Source organism: Leptonychotes weddellii, chromosome 12 (assembly GCF_054177405.1).
Source record: "Leptonychotes weddellii isolate Sample4059 chromosome 12, ASM5417740v2, whole genome shotgun sequence".
In the NCBI taxonomy this organism is placed as follows: domain Eukaryota; kingdom Metazoa; phylum Chordata; class Mammalia; order Carnivora; family Phocidae; genus Leptonychotes; species Leptonychotes weddellii.
The window spans coordinates 23,032,794-23,039,600 of NC_138380.1; positions in this window are offsets into that span (position 1 = coordinate 23,032,794).

The window sequence follows — 6,807 nt, forward strand, 5'->3', positions numbered from 1 at the left end:
AATATTTCTCCTTTTAAACATAATTGTGACATCTAGTACTTTTTTCATTTTCAAAACCAGCCATCATGGTTCACATGAGATCATTCTTCCTTAGTCTTCTATAGATTTATCTGTGATAGGCAATATTATTATCTTAGATGAGTAAAACAGAAATTGAGAAATCTCATTATTTTAGTGCACTTTTTAAAGCGTGAGATCTCTTTTCTCTTACATAATTCTTACATAATGGACAAGTGTTAATATTCTAATAATATTATTATTGCTTAAAAAATGGGAGATCTCCCTCTAGGAAATTGCTATTTTGTAATATTTCATGAGTAATATTATTCTGTGTAGAAACTATCTACCGTACATTTTTTGTTCATGCATTTCACATTTCTATTGCGGAAGTACGGCATGTATTTTCTTGTTAATAGCTTTCCAAATATTTAATATTTCATCTACTCATTCAAAACACAGCTTTCCAAACTTCTTATTGTCACACTAAAGCTGAATTGCACTCATCTACATAACTAAAACACTTCACCAATATCTGGAATTAGGACTCAAGATATTTTATAACTACAGAAGTTATTTATCATGTACGGCATGAAATGCATTATAGCAACTCATAGAATTAAGATGTAGTAGCAGTCATCTTCGTCCTATTTATTCAAATCCCCCCTCCCTTTCCATATATTTCAGGAAGACATCTAATTAGAAACTCTTCCCTTGGATCCAGAATTTCAGACTCATTAACATGTAATTTGCTGAGTCAATACTCATGAGGCAAGGAAAGGAAATTCTGACTTTCAGAGCTCTTGACATTCTATCATGAAGTTAAATACTATACGATGAATTAATTACTTTTACTATCTAATCACAATCTCTCTTGTCTCTAAAGCAAATTGATTCAGGGAACTGAGTCGCGTTGCTGCTCACGTCTGCTAAATGCTGTGAAAGACTTGTCAAGTAGAGTCACCTGGGCCAGGGGATCTCAGGTACCTTGCCAGAGGAAAAACAGGTAATTTCCAGGGAGTGTCAGGCCACAGGAGAAGAACAAAACTTTTTTTTTCCTTTCTTTTTTTTCTTTTCATAAAGAGGAATGGTAGCAGTGCAGAACAGGAAGCCATAGGCCTCTGAATATAGTTGTAATGAATTTGCATTTTTAAATCCTTTTTCTCATGTAATAAAAGCTGAGTGTACGAAATACTACAAACAAATAGAACATGAAATGAATGAGAAGTTCAATTTCCCTTACTTTGTATGTAAACAGGTAAATACAGTCCTTCAAAATCATGTCCTAAAGAGCCATCGACTACTATGTCTAATAAAGTTTGCTAATGGAAATAAAAGAATAAAAAAGTAATTCTGTCTCATCTGAGGTAAATGAGCACACTGACCACATTTGAGAATTTACTAAAATGATTATTATCACCTTTACTCTTTTAGAGAAACAGTTTCTAATATCAATGTAACAGTGTTGCCCTTTAAGTGGGTTGAAATCTAAATTAATAATATAAAATAAATGATAATATGAAATACTTAATAAAAGCATCAAAGCTTATCAATAATGTGTTCCAAATAATGTCTTATATCTTAAATAAATTATATAATTTGATTTCCACAAAACCTTTTTAATAGTTGCATTTTGATGAGAAAACTGATAGTTCATTTAAGCAATATGCTCCAGAACTGAATTCTGTTCTACCAATCCAAATTAAAACTCTGTGCTCTCAAGAACTATACTATAATGCTTCCTAACACAGATAAAATAAGGCCCTTGGAAATACAATATCTTTTCTAAACATGGAAATATTTAAGTTACTTGACACTGAAGAATCAGGGTTTTTCAATAAATGCTTTTCTTGGATAATTAAACTGTTTTTTTTAATTTTTATTTATTTGATAGAGAGATAGCAAGAGAGGGAACACAAGCAGGGGGAGTGGGAGAGGGAAAAGCAGGCCCCTTGCTGAGCAGGGAGCCCGATGCAGGGCTCAATGCGGGGGCTCGATCCCAGGACCCTGGGATCATGACCTGAGCCAAAGGAAGATGCTTAACACCTGAGCCACACAGGCGCCCCGGACAATTAAACTATTTTATTCAATCTGTTGTTTAACTTAATTTCCAGGTTTAGTGAAAGTACAACTTAATTTTTATTTTTATTTATTTTTAAAAGATTTTATTTATTTATTTGACACAGAGAGACACAGCGAGAGAGGAAACACAAGCAGGGGGAGCGGGAGAGGGAGAAGCAGGCTTCCCACCGATTGCAATCTGTTACAAATACTAATTTTTTTTTTTTTTAAGATTTTATTTATTTGCGAGAGAGAGAATGAGAGACAGAGAGCATGAGCGGGAGGAGGGTCAGAGGGAGAAGCAGACTCCCTGCTGAGCAGGGAGCCTGATGTGGGACTCGATCCCGGGACTCCAGGATCATGACCTGAGCCGAAGGCAGTCGCTTAACCAACTGAGCCACCCAGGCGCCCTCTGTTACAAATACTATACCAAATACACGGGTAGTAGAACTTGAAGATGTACTTTATGAATGTTCACATTAACTACAGGAACAAAACCCTTGCCATTTGCCTATTGCTCGTAAAATGGGTGTGTAGAATATAAGTATATGATTATGATATAGTAACACTCCTTTAGGTAAAATGAATCTAAAGGGAAGGATAAGTGGTTTTTTGGAGTCCTCATAAAACATTGTCTGAGGCTGATAGTTTTGAAACAGTATCACTCAACCTTCTAACACCTAATCATAATGTTGTGTTTGTTTACCTGGGACAAAAGTGCTCAAATATTTGTAGAATGGTGAATTACATGAATGGATTTCTACATAAGAAATTAAAAGGCTTGTGTATTTGGATAACATTTTAGTTTTACAAGTATGTAATTCCACTTGTATATAGCAGCCTTTCTAGTAAACACTAATAAATCTGAGTAATAATTAGGAAAGCTCAATAATAATGATACTTCAACATCTGGTTTATTTCACAGGTGCTGAATTTGGAAGGCTTCTTTTTCTACATGATTCCTCCTTGGGTTAGACAACCTTGTCAACTTTTGTTTACATTTATTATATGTCCAAAGACCCACCCATGTCTTTTCTTTCTCTATAGTGCTCTACAGATACAGAATTATGAACTTAGGTATAAATTCCAAACCCCAATTTTTAATTACTTGTAAATGAATACATCAGAGGAAGTATCCTGTTATATATCACAGTATAATCAAAGTGGTATATATTGTATTGAACAACTTGAATTATTTAAGTATTACACTGAAAATTTGGTCAACACCAAATGTAATCATCTCAGTTAGCAAGTAGGGATACGTCAGAGACCTCAAAGAGCTTAATTTAAGTGTTTTTGAAATAAAAACCTGATTGTATACTAGATCCAGTATTTTTTTTTTAAAGATTTTATTTATTTATTTGAGAGAGAGAGAATGAGAGACAGAGAGCACGAGAGGGAAGAGGGCAGAGGGAGAAGCAGACCCCCTGCTGAGCAGGGAGCCCGATGCGGGGCTCGATCCCAGGACCCTGGGATCATGACCTGAGCCGAAGGCAGTCGCTTAACCAACTGAGCCACCCAGGCGCCCCTAGATCCAGTATTAAGGAGACTATTACTAAATGTTAAATTAGATGTAGGAGCAATACCAGTAGTTATAGTATTATCAATTACGAGTATGGTAAAATACAAGAAAATACATAAAAACAGGATAAAAGAAAAATGTAAAAAGACAGTATTTTAACTTTTGTGAAAAGATGGGAAATGATTTTTTAACTTTTTTAACTTCAAATAACTGAGGATTCTAGACATCTATTAATAAACATTTTATTTAGAAATTATAAATATGTTTTTATCTTTTCTGGATTGAGGAAATTATTGAGATAGTTCTGAAAGGATAGGAAATGTACCAAGAGCAGAAAGTACTGATAAACAAAATAGCAATGTAAGAGTAGATTTCAGTGATGAGTTTCAAATTGGTGAATTAGCTATTGTTTCAGGAGGAGACCAGCTGTGTGGAATCAATGTCATCCCTATATCCTAAGGCATGAAGTCTCTGGAAGACACTATTCAATAATTATAATGAGATGTAAATGAGTTATAATAATGTTACAAGTTGTGGTAGAGATGCAGGTATATTCTTTCAATTATTTGACACACAATTCTTTCCTTATTTAACATGCAAAAAGTATGACTCTCAGGCCCTTTGCATTCAGGTGAAGCCATTTGACTAGTTTTGAGAACCAAATGGAAGCTGAAGTAATGTTTGTCTTCTTGGCTGAGAAAAAATGTCACCAGGGCCTTGCTAACAAGCCACAATAACCCAAATTTCTATCCTGCTTACAGGTGCTGCTTGCCACCAAAAACCAAGGCCAGATACCAGAAGTCCCTAGCTCCAAACAAGCCCCCAAGAGCCAGTTTTTGACCGGTTCGATCCAGTTCAGACACCCTGCTAACCTTCCAGATGACCTTGAGATCATTATCATCTAATTGTAATAATAGAAAACACACCTACCAGTTCCATAACAGATCCAACTGCGCCCATTTAAGGGAAGGAAAGAAGTGGGACTCTGATTCTGAGAAGCCTCCTCCCCCTTCCCAAAAAACTGATGTCAGCTTACATACCAGCCCCTTAATTACCTTAACCCCATAAAACCCTGACCATGAGATCTAATCCAGGAGAAGGTGCCTTTAGAGCATGAGCTCCCATTCTTCATTCTCTGGCCACTGAATTACCTGCTTGCCATCAAATACTGTTCTGTTATTTGGCTTTTTGGCAAATGGTACTGAGTAGGAAAAGAACTTACCATTTTGGTAACAAGAAGAGGAACCTCATCTTTCTCTGGAAGTTACATGTTCAGGTATCTCCATCACAAGATGGTAGAGTTCTATCAGCCTGGGTCCCCAAATGACATGTTGAACACAGCCCCACTCATGCCATAGATGTTTACCATGAGTAAAAAATAAATCTTTATTTACAAAGCTATAAAATGTTAGCTTATGCTGACTAATAACAGAACAGGAATATTTAGTGGCCAAGACTTTACATAATGGGAAGCAAGAAAATAAGAGAAGGGCCAGGGCAAGTGTAGTAGGGGGAAAAGGAAGTAAGAGTGTACAGTTCTGAATTGTACATAAGCCAGAATCTCCAATACATCACTGACTTTCTTCTAGGCAGAGGAATGAATGATTATTCGTTCTTTCTGAGGCAAAGCCACCAATGGGAACATAACAACAACAAAAAAATCAGATTTCTATGATTCTGCAAAATATGTATTTTTTCTCATGTTAATAGTTCTGAAATCTCATTACATCTTACAATAAATGTCATAAGATACAATTGTATCGTTGCTTATTTGGTCATTTCCTTAGCACATAGTGCTGCATCTACAAATAGAAATAGCTTAGATTCACTGAAATATGTTAATTTTTGCTACTTTGTCTCCAATTTTTATTAGGGGATATGGCCTACTGAATTTAAATTAAGTTCTGTGACCAAAGTTGAGAAGATCCAAACATTTAGGTAATTAACATCAGATTGTAAATGCATAAATACCTATCTATTTATTTATTTTTTGGGGGGTTTCCTTTTTTTTAATTTTAAGTTCAATTAGTTAACAATATAGTGTAGTTAGTTTCAGAGGTAGAGTTCAGTGATTCATCAGTTGCATACAACACCCAGTGCGCATTCCATCACGTGCCCTCCTTCATGCCCACCACCCAGTTACCCCATCCCCCCACCCACCTCCCCTCCAGCAAGCCTCAGTTTCTTTCCTATGCTTAAGAAGTCTCTTATGGTTTATCTCCCTCTCTGGCTTCATCTTGTTTTATTCTTCCCAGGTTTTGTTTTTTTTTTACTAACCAGAATCATGCTGTACGTATTGTTCTTTGATGTGCTTGTTGGAGATGTTCTCAGCCTAGCACACTCCTTTTATCCATTCCATATTCCACAGAAATAGTTAGATGTTTGGGTTGCTTCATTCTGCTGTTATAATTATTCCCACTTTTGTGCACAAACTTGAGCACAGGGGCTGGAATTTGAGGGGAAGTGTCAATTTGAGCCCTTGGGAATCTGAGGTGAAGGCATGTTGACTTGGCATTTAGCAGATGGCAGGCCGTGCATGCTGACTCGGGCAGGAGGGCGGCTGGACTGTGAATTTGGGACCCACAGGCCGATGGCATCGTGTGTGACAGGGATGTGGCTGGTTTTGCCTTTAATTTTTGTTTTTCTGGGAAACTTGATCTCTCCCTCTATTCTAAATGAAAGCCTTGCTGGATAGAGTATTCTTGGCTGTAGATTTTTTCCTTTTAGCAGTTGGAATTTATCATGCCACTTTCTTCTGGCCTGCATCTGCTCAAAAACCCACTGATAGTTGTATGGGGTTTCCCTTGTATGTACCTGCTTTCCTTTCTCTTGCTGCTTTTAAAATTCTCTATCACTACTTTTGGCCATCTTACTTACTTTGTGTCTTGGTGCAGACCTCTTTGGGATGTTTGTGTTGGGAGCTCTCTGTGCCTCCTGGATCTGGATTTCTCCTTCCTTCCCCAGATTCAGGAAGTTTTCAGCTATTATTTCTTCAGACAAATCTTCTGCCCCCTTTTCTCACTCTTCTGCTTCTGGGATCCCTATCATGCAACTGTTATGCCTGACAGTGTTGCTGAGTTCCCTGGGTCTATTTTCATTTTGCGTATTTTTCCCCCTCTCATCTGCTTGGCTTGATTGCTTTCCATGACTCTGTCCTCCAGGTGGCTGATCCTTTCTTCTACTTCCTCTTGCTTGCTATTTATTCCAGATAGTCTATTTTTTTTTTT